The sequence below is a fragment of the Eriocheir sinensis genome, chromosome 62, assembly GCF_024679095.1.
Source record: "Eriocheir sinensis breed Jianghai 21 chromosome 62, ASM2467909v1, whole genome shotgun sequence".
Lineage (NCBI taxonomy): Eukaryota > Metazoa > Arthropoda > Malacostraca > Decapoda > Varunidae > Eriocheir > Eriocheir sinensis.
This window is the reverse complement of record NC_066570.1, coordinates 1,959,762-1,974,897: the sequence shown is the minus strand read 5'-3', so window position 1 is coordinate 1,974,897 and position 15,136 is coordinate 1,959,762. Positions and strand designations below refer to the sequence as shown.

General features: G+C 47.1%; 1 protein-coding gene across 1 annotated transcript in view; it reads right to left on the bottom strand.

The window, feature by feature from the left end:
- Positions 1–15,136, bottom strand: part of LOC126986540 (hemicentin-1-like) — a 202,535-nt gene that overhangs the window by 830 nt on the left and 186,569 nt on the right. The window lies entirely within an intron of this gene.

Below are 15,136 nucleotides of genomic sequence, written 5' to 3'. Positions count from 1 at the left end.
CAATCCGCGGCTCCATATAAGCGAGGCAAAGATAGCTTTTTGCAGGGAAGGAGAGCAAAACTGACTCTAAGGCTCTCCACTACAGCAACCATACAAGAAAAACTCAGATTGCCTTAGGAAAAACTGATAGTATCGAAGCGTTTGAAGAAAAAAAAACTACCCTATTTATGTAGTATTTGAAAAAAAAATATTACTAAAAGAAACGAACAATCATATTCAGAAGTGCCTTGGCAATATAAATATTTTGCCGGAACAACTCAGTCCAATTCAGCTCACGGCAAGAAAGGAGCGCCGAGAGAAGGAAGACATCGGCAAGGGAAGGAAGGAAGTCATTATAACAGGAGCAAGAAAACCCTGCTGAGAGGCTCCCGTTTACTTCGCCTCCTCGACGTAGCAATAGAAACAACACAATCCCATTTAGCTTATCGTTAACGGTGACTTCTTGGCTCTGGCGGCTAAAACAACACATTCACTCGCTTTAGCAAAGAAAATAACCATCCTTTCAGCTTATCGTGTACTCGTATAGCGCCCGCCTGGCTCCTGTAATCAAAAGAAGACATTGGGAAGGGCTTATCACCCACCAAGACCCCCGCCGGTGCAATCTCGGGCACAGTGAGTACACAGGAATGAGGTTTTTAAATCACACACATTTTCTTCCTCGCACCGCACGACACCACGCCAAGTGCATCTACTGGGGCGGTGGTTCTTTGAAATAACGACCACAAAAGAGTGAACAAAGGCATGCGCAACGAAACACCCACACAAAGAGAGAGAGAGAGAGAGAGAGAGAGAGAGAGAGAGAGAGAATCGTATTATAGTGAAGTTACCCTTTATAACACTTTCATAACTTTGTTCATATATATGTATGAAGAAAAGTAGTCCGAAGCGCCTTCACACCTATTAACCAGCTCACACACACACACACACACACACACACACACACACACACACACACACACACACACACACACACACACCTGAGCACGGTAGAAACGCTACACACTTCTACATACCCACGAAACATCTAACCGAATGACGTTCTACTCCGCCAAACGTCGAAATTGTAGCTCTGGAAAATGCATAGTTACGACCGCTCCAGGGAAAGCCTATTCGCCTTTTCTCGCTGTGGGACCTCTGAGCAATGGGGTAATTGTTCCATATGAGGAGGAGGAGGAGGAGGAGGAGGAAGAGATAGAGAGGAAGATGAGGATAATTCTACCAAATATTTGATGCATCTTTACGTTTTGTGACGATGATCAAATGGAGAGCGAATGTATCAAAGGCAACACATGACTTGATTCAGTACCTCTTGCACGCGTATGAGATGTGATGGAGAGGAAAACCAAGGAAGACACTGAAAACCTCAACAGATGACCGCGTGGATGCGTAACAGAGGAGAAATGACGCAGAAATGAGTGAAGTTCAATCCATTACCTCCCAATTCACGACTTTTCCATCCCTCTTTTGTTTTCTTTACCTCCACGCCTCCTCCTCCTTCTTCTTCCTTCCTTCTCTTCCTCCTTCTACCTATATCATTCAATCTATCCATTTATCTGTCTATCTGCATATTTGTGTTTGTATAAAATAGAACAGACGCAGAGAAGTGAAGTTTACTCTTTTTTTTTCTCCATAAGTGTAGCTATAAAAAGAGTCAAACAAGCGATTACTTAGCACAGTACTGTATATACCTACGTGCGTGGTCCTATAGCGAAAAAACAAATGAAAAACGTAAATAATCTGTCCACTTAACCTTTATTGAGTGCGTGCTTTGCTACGGCGAGGTAAGAGCGCCAAACACTGTGACATTTGCTGCTTCCTACGTATTTGGCCGCCGCGGAACTCAGGCTCGGCGAGTGCGTAGGTTGGGGCTGAATTGAGAGTCGATGCCATTCAGGTCTTTTGCTCAATTTGGCGAGTCATCGAGTGGCTCTGAACGTGCTTGTTTACGTGCTCTCTGTCTCTGTTTTGCTCTCTCTCTCTCTCTCTCTCTCTCTCTCTCTCTCTCTCTCTCTCTCTCTCTCTCCAGCTAAAATATTGCTACTATTTTTCCTCCTTCTCCTCCTCCCCCTACTACTATTACTACTACTACTACTACTACTACAACTACCATTACTACTGCTACTACTACTACTACAACTACTACTATTCTCTCTATCTTTCTAATACACACACACACACACACATACACACCCACGTCCCTCATTCATGTTATCTCTCTTTCATGACTTTCGTGTAATCAAGGAACGCCACTCACGCTTATACATACTCTTATACATAGACGCGCCACCCCGTCCCGCTCCGCTCAGCCCGTTCCGCGAGTCTTGTTCCCGCTGTCTCGTCCGTAGCAGCCCGCGACTCTGCCGTGCCTCATAAATATGGTAATGGGACCGCGAACCTCCCAAAGAGTCTCTCGCTTTCCGAAGAGTATGAATGTTTCTCTTTTTGCGGGTCAAAGGATAAAACTCAATAGATAACAATAGGCGAATCTTTCAACAGGTTCCGCCAGTCGTTTAAAGAGAACCATATCGTCAAGCATTGTTCTGTTGACATCAAGGGAAGGCTGATCAGGGGATGAAAGGAGGCTCTGAAACAATCGTGTGTCAGTGTTCTCTTCATGCCATCAAGAGGTCGGCCAAAAGATGGGATCAAAATAATCTTCAACAGGTTTCTCCTTTTGCACATCAGTTAGTTTTTACAAATCAAAAGCAGGGAGATAGCGCTAAAACACCGAGATAAAAATGCCCGCGAAGCTTTTAAAATCTTTTCCTCTCGATATAACCTAACCTAACCTAACCTAAGCCTACCCACATGCTGTCCTGCAGACCACCCATCAACCCGGACTCTAGATTCTCTCTCTAAAAAGAGGATGAAAGATGAGTTCCTGGGTACAGCATGAGCCAAGGAAGATGGCGCCACTATAAACACTTGCCTCCGCTATAACAGGCCGGGACCGGCCACCAGGCCCCGCCAAGAAAACCTACCGGTGCCATATGCGAAACGTAAAATTAATAACCATCAAAACAAAATAAAATGGCCTCGTAGATGCTAATCTCTGAAGACAAATATGATAATAATTAAAACAAGAGCCTACGGAATATCAAAAGTATATTCTGAAACTCCACTCACAAAAAGGTTGCTAGTTGCTGCTCTAAAAATGAGCCTTGAGAATACTTGAAAAAGAATAGTTCGTGTAGTTTCCAAAGTATGTTCTGAAACTTCCCTCATAAATCTTATGGGCGCGGGAATGGAAAAAAATGAAAATGAGACGGTTATGGAATCTCACTGTGAACACGTTAACTTTACCTAAACCGATACATGAAGGTAAGATTAAGTGATCATTGACGGAACATTAATGGAGAGTCATGTCTGCACTCTCCACTTCCTCTTTCCATCCACTTCATCGACACAGCTTCCCTTTCAGGCCACATCCTACTTATTCCTCCTCCTCCGCCCCCTCCCCCCCTTCCTACTACTCCATATCTTGCAGCCCACTCTCCACTTTGCCTCCCTCATACAAACACTCTCCCCTTCCACACCACTCTATATTTAATCTCCCCCTCTTCCTCCTCCATTCCTTTCAGACAACACTTTACTTCCCCTTCCTCCTCCTTCTCCTCCTCTTCCTCCTCTTGGGCCACTTCACTTTCTCCACTTCTATTTCCTCTCCCCTTCCTCCTCCATTCTCCCTTCTCTTAATAACACACTATTCCATTCCAGACACCTCTTCATTTGACCTCCTCCTCTTCCTTCTTCTCTCTTCCCAACGCCTACTCCTTGTCTTCATCTTCCTATTACTCCTCGTCCTTCGTTTTTATTTCTCCTCATCTATTCTTTTTCCTCCTTAACACTTTCCTTCGCATATCTTCCCTCCTCTTTTCTATTTTTGTTCTCCTCCTCCTCCATCCGTTCCACTTCCCCCTTCCTGCATGCTGCCCTCGCCACTTCTCCACCCACTTTTCCGCCGCATCAACTGTCTCATATTAATTGTACGAGGTCCAATTAATGCAGGCAGCGCGGGTCAATCTGGCAACATAATGCCCGCAATTAAGCAGGGCACTTGCATCAAAGTAAACGGCTTTCACGGGACTACGGCGCCAATTAAGTGTTTTCCCGGGCGTGTGAGGGAGACAGAATGCACGACCCTATTATTATTATTATTATTATTGTTATTGTTATTATTATCATTATGGTGACTGGCGAGGTGGAATGTTAAGGGCTAATCTCAAACTCTCATTCCTCCTTCCCCCCAAAAAAAACAAAAAAACAAACGGGGAATAAGATAATAAAGAAACAAATAAGTAAACAGGTAAAATAAATAAATGAATAAATAAAAGGTAGAAAAATTCACAGCCAAGAGAGAGGAGAGCCATTTTTGTTTTTTTGTGAATGCGTCGTTTGTTTGCTCTCTTTTATTTTCTCCCTCCCCGAAGACTTGGTAAGCATTTTTCCCCCTTTTTTCCCCTTTGTGTGTGAGACAGAGAGAGGAAGTGTTGCGGCGAGGCAGAAGTGACAGATCCAATATTCTCTCAAAGCGGTGGAGGATTGTATGGGTTGACGGGGGGCAGGGGGGGGGGGGGCAAGTGTTAGAGGAGGATGAGGATGAGGAGAAAAAAGGAGGGAGACGAGGAGGAGAAAAAAGGAGGAAGTGGAGGAGGAGGGGTGTAGGGGTTGTAGAAAGAGGAGGAGGGGGATAAGGGTTGGAGGGGGGCTGGGGTTGGAGGAGGTGGAGGAGAAGGGGGTAGGGATCGGAGGAGAAGAGAGGTAGGTAGGTGTTAGAAGAGGAGGAGGAGGGTAGGAGCTAGAGGAAGAGGAAGAAGAGTAGGAGGAAGAGGAGGAGAAGGAGGAGGTGGAGGAGGAGAAACAGGGGGAGTGTGACGGAATGCCTACTGGTATGGTATTCATCAGCTGAGGGGTCAACGTGGCATGAGGGAGCGGGGTCATTCTTTAAGGTTGGTATTGTCAGATGCTCCTTCTTCTCACACCAACTATTTCCAAAGGCCAAAAAGGAGGTTAATCGAGTTTTAATGAGTGTTCTTTTAGGTTCACGGTACAGAAGAAGGCTCAGACTGCCACCAGGGTCATAAAAGTACCAATGGAAATGCTCTAAACTCCCACGAAAGACAAGTAAATTACGTGTTCCTGGGCGCAGAAATGTTTAAAAATATGGCCCCTTGAGCCCTTTTTGTTTTGTCTCCCCTGTTTGCTAGGGATGAGAGGAGAACGTCACTGCTGTCGCCGCACTTTTCAACACTCGTACAGACTCGTACAGACAGTCCTTGCATAGGGAGCGTCTGGGGCCAAGGTTCCTGTCTATCAAGCTGTGTAGTAGATCGTTAGAGTCAGTGGAGATTCAGGTCACGGCTTTAGAATCAGTAACTTGGGAGAGAGAGAGTCCGGAAGCACGAGTCAGGGAGAGGAACAGCTGAGAAACGCTAACAAAGGAGAGGAAAAGCTAAGAGGCACTGATCGAAGAGAAAAACACTGAGAGCTATTAAACGGGAAGGAAAACATTTGAGGGTCACTAATTTAGGGGATAAGATGCTGTCACTAATAGGGGAGAGAACCAGGTGAGAGTTACTGATTGGGGAGAGAAGAGGCTGCGTCAAAAACTGGGGAGGAAAAGTCATTAATCGGGGTCACTAGCCGGGGAGAAAAAACAACAACTGAGGGGAGAGAACCAGGTGAGAGTTACTGATTGGGGAGAGAAGAGGCTGAGTCACAAAATGGGGAGCAAAAGTCATCAATCGGGGTCACTAGCCGGGGAGAAAGAACTACAACTGAAAGCCACAGATCGGGTAGTAAGGCTCCCACCGATCGAGGAGAGAAACAATCTAGAGTATAGCAAATCAAGGCGAGATAGAGCTGGCTTAGAGTATTTCCCTTAAGGCTCAAATTGGGGAGGAAAAGTCATTAATCGGGGTCACTAGCCGGGGAGAAAGAACTACAACTGAAAGCCACAGATCGGGTAGTAAGGCTCCCACCGATCGAGGAGAGACACAATCTAGAGTAGCGAATCAAGGCAAGGAACAGCTGGCTTAGAGTATTTCCCTTAAGGCTTATGCTGAAGTGTGTGGCGACGATGCGTGAAGCGGGTGCAGTGCAGTGAAGTGAGGCGGGTGAGCGATTCCCTAATGGATGACAGCCTGCATCGTGTCAGGTGGATGCTCACTTGAAGGATGAAGACTCGCGGTGTGGTGAGCTGTGCGGTGACTTGACGGATGGAAGCAGAGCGGGAGCCGAAGTGTGGTGAAGTGATGAATGAGTCTGTGCGGCGTGTTTGGTGTCTTGACGGATGAAGCGTGTGATGACAGGGAAGCGAAGCGGCACGGTGGGTTGAGGGACGGGGCAGCGCAGCGTACTGAAGCGTGAGGGACGGGGCGTGAGTGTGTTCGGTGTGGAATGCTTGATGAATGAAACAGTGCAGCGAGTTGAAGCATCTGGCGGGGTGCTGAGGTCTTGGCGCGCGCGTGTGTGTGTATGTATGTGTGTGTGTGTTCGGCAGCACTGAGAGAGACGGCAAGTAAGTTATTCAACAGCCGCGTCACTTGTCAGAATAAAACGAACATTTGCCTCATTAAACTGCCGCTCCGCTTTCCTGTTCGCCTGTGAGAGATGGCCACTAAATAAAGACTCGAGGAGGCGATTTAACACCTTTTTTCGGTAAGCAGGTTAGCGAGACCATGGGCAGGTGTGGCCAGGTGTGAAATCAGAGACTAAACGGCAAAGCAGTTCATGCACGCACAGTTGCAGACAAAAAAAAAAAAGATTCGCCTTAGTCTAAACACGTAATGATAATAAAGTAAGGTGGATCTATAGAGATTACATGGAGTAGGAAGGTAGTGGAAGGCAGGAGAGGGAGAGAGAGGAGGAGGGAAGAAACTGACGGGAAGGGAGACTGATTTGACACGTGTGAATGAAAGCTGCCGAGCCATATAGAGAGTACGGTAAAGTGGATCTATATTTTAGTGTCCACTGGGATTGACGTAGGAGGAAGAACAGTTAGCCAAGAAAAGAAACATCACCACAGTACATGAACCTAATAGAAAACCAAACAATACCATAATGCAGTCAGTGTCCACTCCCTCCAGTCTTCGCTCAATCCCAAATTCCATCGTTCATAAAGTTGGTGAAATCTTATATGCACGGAAGTTTCTCCTTATCATTCAAGTGTCGTTAATGAGGAACCCGAGGAGGATGCAGAACAAAAGGGCGCCCACAAAGCTCGAGCCAAGACTATGGTAATCGATCTGGTAGGGCTGATTTTGATGTACCTGGATGTGAAGGTTGTTGGGGAAGGATAAGCCGTACCTAAACACTATAGGAACAGGGAGAAAAGTGGAAAAGAGAAAGGGGGATGATAGTATAGGTAATTATAAGGTGGGTAGAAGCAAAATGGTGTGTGTGGAAGATAATATGGAGGAAGAAGTTATAGGGTTTGCAGAGAGGGTGAACCTTGAAAATATATAGTAGAGAAAGAATAGGGAAGAGTAATGGGGAGCGATAGGGAGAGAGGGAGAGAGTAAGGGATTGCTGGGGAGGGGAGGACTTGGAAAGGGAAGGAAAGAAGGGGAGAGGGTGAAAGACGATGAAAAGAAAAAGGGAGATAGGGAGTAAATAGGGTTGGTGAGGAGGGAGAGAGTAAGGGAATGCTGGGGAGGGGAGGACTTGGAAAGGGAAGGAAAGAAGGGGAGAGGGTGAAAGACGATGAAAAGAAAAAGGGAGAAAGGGAGGAGGGAATAAGGTAGGGGAAAAAGTGTTAGGAGAAAGAGAGGATGGAGAAAGGGCTTGTTTGGATGGGGCTGCTAAGTAAGAAGAGGGTGAGGTAAGGGAAAGGGACGGGGAACGAAGAGGGGAAAGGGTTTTTGGGGGGAGGTTGCTAAGAAGATGTAGTAGATAGAGGGAGGAGGGATGGGGAAGGAGCATAGTTGGAGGGGTTGCTAACTAAGAAGTGGATGAGGTAAGGGAAGGATGGGAAGGGAAATACAGAGGGGAAAGGAGTTTGCTTGGGGAGGTTGCTAAGGAAAAGGTGTATTTGAGGGAAGAGGGATAGGGAGGGAGCACAGTTGGAGGGGTTGCTAAGTAAGAAGGGGATGAAGTAAGGGAAGGATGGAAGGGGAAATACAGAGGGGAAAGGAGTTTGCTTGGGGAGGTTGCTAAGGAAAAGGTGTATTTGAGGGAAGAGGGATAGGGAGGGAGCACAGTTGGAGGGAAAGGAGTTTGCTTGGGGAGGTTGCTAAGGAAAGGTGTATTTGAGGAAGAGGATAGGGAGGAGCATAGTTGGAGGGTTGCTAAGTAAGAAGGATGAAGTAGGAAGGATAGGGGAAATACAGAGGGGAAAGGAGTTTGCTTGGGGAGGTTGCTAAGGAAAAGGTGTATTAGGGGGAGGAGGGAGAGGGAGACTAGGGGAGAAAGTCTGGGGCATGGAGGGAACAGGGGAGGAAAGACTGGCAGGAGGGGAAGAAACTAGAGGAGGTGACCGAGGGAGAGGGAACAGAAAGAGAGGCAGAGAAAAGGATTAAAGGAGGGAGGTAAAGAGAGGGGAAACTAGGGGGGGGGGGTACTGGGGGAATGGTAGGAACAGGGAGACTGACGGGAGGGAGAGAGAACTTAGAGGAGGTAACCGAGGGAGAGGGAACAGAGAGAGAGAGAGAGAGAGAGAGAGAAGGGGAGCGGGAGGAGGAGGCAGAACACACGGATATCCCAAATAATGATGATTTTTGCATATTATTGCGACCCAGCTGACGCCAGTGACACGGAGGGGTGGGGGGGTCGTGCCGTGTCCGCGCATTATATCACCGCAACATTTCCTGCGGTCACGCGGCGGAGGGCGGTGCGGCGGCGGCGGCGGTGGCGGTCGTTAGGGGAGTATGTTTATTCCCTTCGTGTGTGAACAAGTTTCCCTGACACGGTGAGGACGGCTGTTATGGACGAAGGGGGGAGGGGGGGGGGAGGGGGGCAGACAGATGGACAGAGTAAGTAAGCGGGATGGATGAGTTGGAAGGGGGATATGGGGAAGCAGGGTGGGTGTGCTGGATGGCTTGAATGGGCTGCTATGGAAGAAGGGGGGAGGGGGGGGGAGGATGGACAGAGGTGGACAGAGGAGGTAGGGTGATGGGGTGGAAGGGGGGCAAATGGGGAAGCAGGGTGGGTGTGCTGGATGGCTTGAATGGGCTGCTATGGAAGAAAGAGGGAGGGGGGATGCATGGGCAGAGGTGGACAGAGGAGGTAGGGTGATGGGGTGGAGTTGGGGAAATGGGGAAGCAGGGTGTATGTGGGGGATGACAAGGACGGGGCTGGATGGGACAGAGAGATGGACAAGGATGGATGAGGGAGTGGGGGGAAATGGGAAAGCGAGTGGATGTTAGTGAATAGGGCTGCAGGAGGATAAAGGGCTAGACAGGATGGACAGGTATAAGGTTTGGAAGAGGATAGAAAAGGATGGAGGGGTTGGATAAAGGTGGAAAGGTGTACTAGGGATGGATGAAAACAATGAGGTGAGAGGAACATATAGGGGATGGAGTGGATAGGCGGTAGAGTGGGAGGAGGAGGAGGAGGTGGAGGAGGTGGATTCTGTACTGACGAGGGTAAGGATAGTGAGATGGAAATGTGGACAGGAGGAGTGATGGAGAGATAGGGACAGCGGGGTGGGAGGAGAAAGGAATGGATTGTGTACAGGGAAGGTAAGAACAGTGGGGTGGGAGGAAAGGGAAGGAGGAAGGGGCGGAGGGGTAGAGACAGTGACGGTGATGGGAAAGGGAAGGTAGATGGGACGGAGGGGTGAGAAGAAGGGCAAGGCGGATGGGTCGAAGGCGGGAAAGAAGGCGGTGGTGGTGGTGGTCAGGGGAGAGGTTGGCGACGGATCCCTCCATTCCCGGCCGGCAAAGGACACACAAAGCCGCGATTAGCCGAGCAACATTAGGGTTTACGGCAAATAATTGGAGGCTCATGATAACTGACTTTACTCCGCCTGATTGAAGCCCGATAAGGTATTCTTCCGGCTTCGTGGAGGTGTGTGTGTGTGTGTGTGTGTGTGTGTGTGTGTGTGTGTGTGTGTGTGTGTGTGTGTGTGTGTGTGTGTGTGTGTGTGTGTGTGTGTGTAGTCATGTAAACCTAACCTTAGTGTGTACGTGCGTGTATATGTGTGTGTATGTGCGTAATGTGTGTGTACCTTAGTGAGCATGAACTGCCTATCTATGTGTGCGTGCGTGTGTGTGTGTTTGTTTTTGTTTGTGTGTGAATGTTTCTAAGATCATATGAGTTCGATATTATCAACTGTGTGTGTGTGTGTGTGTGTGTGTGTGTGTGTGTGTGTGTGTGCGGGTAATGAGGATGTTGTGGGAGGGGGTCAGGAGGGGTCGCCAAGCAGTGCCCGGTGCGTGCTGGCTGACGGACGCCGAGGGTGGGTCGAGAAAGACTAAGCCGCTTGAAGGGCCACGTTTTGGTTTTTTACTCCAATTATTGTGACAGTCGTGACGGGGGGGGGGGGAGAGAGAGAGAGAGAGAGAGAGAGAGAGAGAGAGAGAGAGAGAGAGAGAGAGAGAGAGAATATACACACAGCAGAAACCGTCCATTCCCAACCGGTAAAAGTGACCACAAAGGTTGTAACGTGATTGGTATCGAAACACTTTTATTTTACTAACTCTCTCTCTCTCTCTCTCTCTCTAAGATCTGACACATGCAAATCCTTCACCGTGACTCCGATTGTGATGTCCGTCAGGCGAACACGAGACAGGCGGAAGGAAGCATAAACAGGGCAAGGAAGGGAAGGTCTCTCTCTCTCTCTCTCTCTCTCTCTCTCTCTCTCACCCACCCCATTCACACACACACAAACAGAGGTGGTTCATTTCGTGGCTCTACAGCTCAATAGTTCTTTGGTGAATCTTACGAGCGAGCGATAAATAGTTAGTCTTATTTCATGTCGGTCAATTTCGTAATGAACAATATTTCTCTTCCTTCAATCCAGTGGTGACGGATGGCGTTGCATGAAAGACAAGGCTTACTGCTAATTCCCTGAGCAGAAACATTATATGACGCAATATGTCAGTTTTAATGGCTTCATGAATCCCCCTGATGGCTGCACTATCTATCTTTCTATCTATTTTTTTCTACCTACCTTCCTATCTACGCACCAACTCACATTTTCAACTATTTTTTCTTTCATTTCGTTTTCTTTACTTTCTTTCATTCTTTTTCATGTTTTTTTTTAATTAAATACCAAGCAATGTACGCGTTTTTCATTCACGTTCACTTTGGGAGAGAGAGAGAGAGAGAGAGAGGAGGAGGAGGCAGCGGTCATGGCCGTGGTGGTGGTGGAGGTAACTGGGAGAGGAGCTGAATGTTCTTTTATGTTCATCACGAAGTAGGGAAAAAGAAAAATTGACTCTTCATTACACACAGCTGGCAGAAGCACTGAAGGCAATGACAACGTAACGGGCAACGAATCTGGCAACGCTCCCAACCCACACCCAGCACCCGCAACACAACCGAGGAACGTTTCTTCTCTTCCTCATGACTGACTATTACACATTTCGCCGCCCAAGTACACACACATATGAAAAGGCATTCGTAGGTGTTTTGGGCATTTCCAGGAGCAGTTTTATGGCCCTGATGGTAGTCTGACCCTTCTTCTGAATCATGAACCTAAAATACCACTCATAAGAACCTAACTGATCTCCTTTTAGGCCTTTGGAAATAGTTAATGTGAGGCACGGTGGAAGCGCCTAACAGTATCAACCTTAGGGCCAAGTTCGACATTATTAACTGCGTGTGTGTGTGTGTGTGTGTGTGTGTGTGTTCGGTAATTATTCACCCACAAATCGTTTTGATGACGGAGCGTGCATAGCAGAACAAGGGCTAGGTTTGAACGACCCTTCCTAGCTGGGTCCTCCTAGACTTGCAGTTATGTGAGATTTGCGAGCGTAACCACCGTTTCTTCTCTGCCTTCAGACAAAAGAATAACGACTGTGAGGAATATACTGGATACCGGACGTCAATTATTCACCAACAACATGCTTTCTGGCCATGAACCTTTTAACACAGGCAGCACATTTCTTTTATTGTGACGCCATGGCTCGCCGTATTGTTTGCACCCCTGATATTTTCTTTATTCTTTTACGACTGATCTACATCATCGCCGCGATCGACCATGTGCACAGCGACGGTGTGCTGAAGCCTGAACGTCTCTAAGCACTTCTTTGTTCGACGGCTTCAAGGTCAGCATACACGTGGTCGAGGGCTGTCGAGTCTTTCCCCCATCGCCGATTTTTCGTCCTCCAATCAGACTTATCGACATCACAACCGCGAACGGCCATCAATGTAATGAAGATGTAGAACAAAAGCCGCCAAGACAAAGGCTCCTTACGACAAAAGAAGAAACACACAGGAGGAAAGTACGCCAGAACAAAGCCCCGACGGCAAACTTTGTGGCCGCCATTGTGCGCCGCCGATCGTGATGTTTGCACCGTCAGGGCCCCGGATGTGCGGCCTGAAGGTTATTGTCAGTCTACAAATACATCAAGCATAACATAGTGTATAGCTTTGGAATATAATCATGTGTGGCTGATACACATTATATAAATAAGGGATCTTCAAAGTACGGAAAGCGACGATGTCCTTCCAACAGTGTCATCATTCAATTATGTCACTAATGGGTAGGCGGTGGCGTAGGCGGTAGCGTACTGGGCTCACATTCACCGCGTGATGGACGACGCGGGTTCGAATCCCCACGCTACCACTCGGATTTTTCAGTCACCGCCGAGTGGCTTAAAACTACCCACATGCTGTCCTGAAGACCACCCATCAACCCGGACTCTAGAGGAAGCCGTCCAAGCGAATCAAGAACGAGTTCCGGGGGGCAGCATGAGCCAATGCAAGATGGCGCCACTATAAACACTCGCCTGCGCCAGAACGGGCTGGGCCGACCATCAGGCCCCACCTGGAAGAAGCCTTGGGCCGACCATCAGGCCCCACCGGGAAGATGCCTACCGGCGCAATAGGCAACAACGTAAAAAAAAAAAAAATAAATAAATAAATAAAATTTCATCACAGACAGACGGCTGAACAGGACGGCCGGTGACGCAGAGCCTTCAGTTACTTGGACAAGTCTGCACATGGGCCGTGATAGTAATGTTGTAAGGCTGGGCCACAATAACAATTTTGATAAATATTTGTAGAGTTAAAATGTTAAGCAGAAATCATGTGTACCCATTCTGGAAAAAAATGAACATATTAGACAAGAGCTTTTCACCTCCGGTCGCTTCCTTGAGCACCGGTGACGCGGAGGCCGCACCGTCTGGGCAGACACCTGTTGCCGAGGCACTTTTTTATTTCTTTTCGGTTCACGGTAATTAGCGTGAGGTTTGGTCTCAACAGTTATCGTTTGGCAATAGGTAAGCACAAGTTATTTGCAAAAATGACCTCATCAACTCCAATAATAAAACAGACAACATAATTTTCCTTTCAATATGCAGTAAACATCGCGCCGGACCAACTCAGGCCGTAAACTGTACAGGTGTAAGATTACCTCCCACGAGATGAAAAATTTGCATCCAAAAAATTGGGTTATTGTATTTTAAAAACCTTTCTTCATTTAATTAAGTTGTTTTCTGCCGCGGTAACGTCATGAGGTCAGCCATTGCGAAATTATTCAAGGAGACAAATCGGTGATCAACACGCGAGAATGTTGTCACGAGCAGGACTCAAATCAACGAACCCTTCGGGGGCTCCGTTATCGGTTATGCAAATGCACGCAACCAATGTTTATTTAATCTTTTGCAGTGGCATTCGCTTTATGAGGGTTCGGGAACACAATTACTGCCCTGACACCTGGCGGCCTCATTGGACGCTTAATTAACTGAGTAACACAGAAATGAGCAGAGCGTTAAAAGCACTGAAGTCCTTTTAATAAGAGTGTATGAATTTGTCTGAATGTTTTCATGCAGCGGCAAGGGGACAGCTGTACAAAATGTCTTACAGATTGAGAAATGATCAGTATAAAAAACGACTAAAGAAAGTGGCATTCACCAGATGGTACAATGAAATTAACTATTATATTAAAAGTTTGCAGAATGAAAGGAATGGAAAACAGCGGGACACGACAGCAAACAATGGTAACTTTCAGTAGAGGCGAATGTCCTGTCCTGCGATGGTACAGGCTGCTGCTGCTGATGATGATGGTGACGATGACGCGTGTCTACAGAGGCGTCTCCATAGTATATATCACCCATCCAATGGCACCCCCTCCCCCCTCCCTCCCGGAGATGAACCAGTGCACACGTCAGCTACACTTAATTTGACTTTAATCAAAATGTTATAAATATCAAGCAACCAAACATTTACTGTCGGTCTGCTTTCAAATACAATTACGGAACAGCCTTCCAATACTGTTGTGAAAAAAAATAAAACAATCATGCTGCCCGCAGGACCCCATTCTATGACTACCACATGGTGCCCCCCCCCCATCTATAGAAGGATAATGTTTGTGGGATAACATGATACATACCATAAAAACATTTCTATTATTTAAAATAGAGGAAAAATGACTTCATTAACCCGGTAGCTGCGGGGATCATGTTTCTCAATGGTCCCTCTAAGCGAGAAAAATGAGAAGAAAAAAAATCATCACTCACACAAACCATTTCATAATATATATCAAAGTATTTGTGATCAGTTTATGTATCATCTATTTTGGGGGGTTATATCATTGTACAAATTTGGCCCGTCGCTGCTACACGGTAAAGCTACAAATTTGGCCCGTCGCTGCTACCGAGTTAAATGACCACCAGCTTAAAAATATTTGTAGTGGTCTTAGAAAGGTTGTTATTTTTCTTCTGAATCGTACATCTCAGAACCGTTTCCCTGCACAAGGACTTTGGAACGCAGGCTAAAGAAATGCAAATGGTGCTCGGGGTCAATGGTTTGTAAAGGGGCTATTACGATGGGTAAATTTCCGTGTATCTTCAGTCAAACCACGATTTCCGCTGGCGTGGTTCTCATATTTGCGTGGTTTTCTGACGTGTCCGCGATCTTCCAAAGCTACGGTAGATTTCACTGAAGGACGACGGTATTACTCATAACAACAAACAATTGAGAACCACGCCAGCGGAAATCGTGGTTTGACTGAAGATCCAAGGAAAAT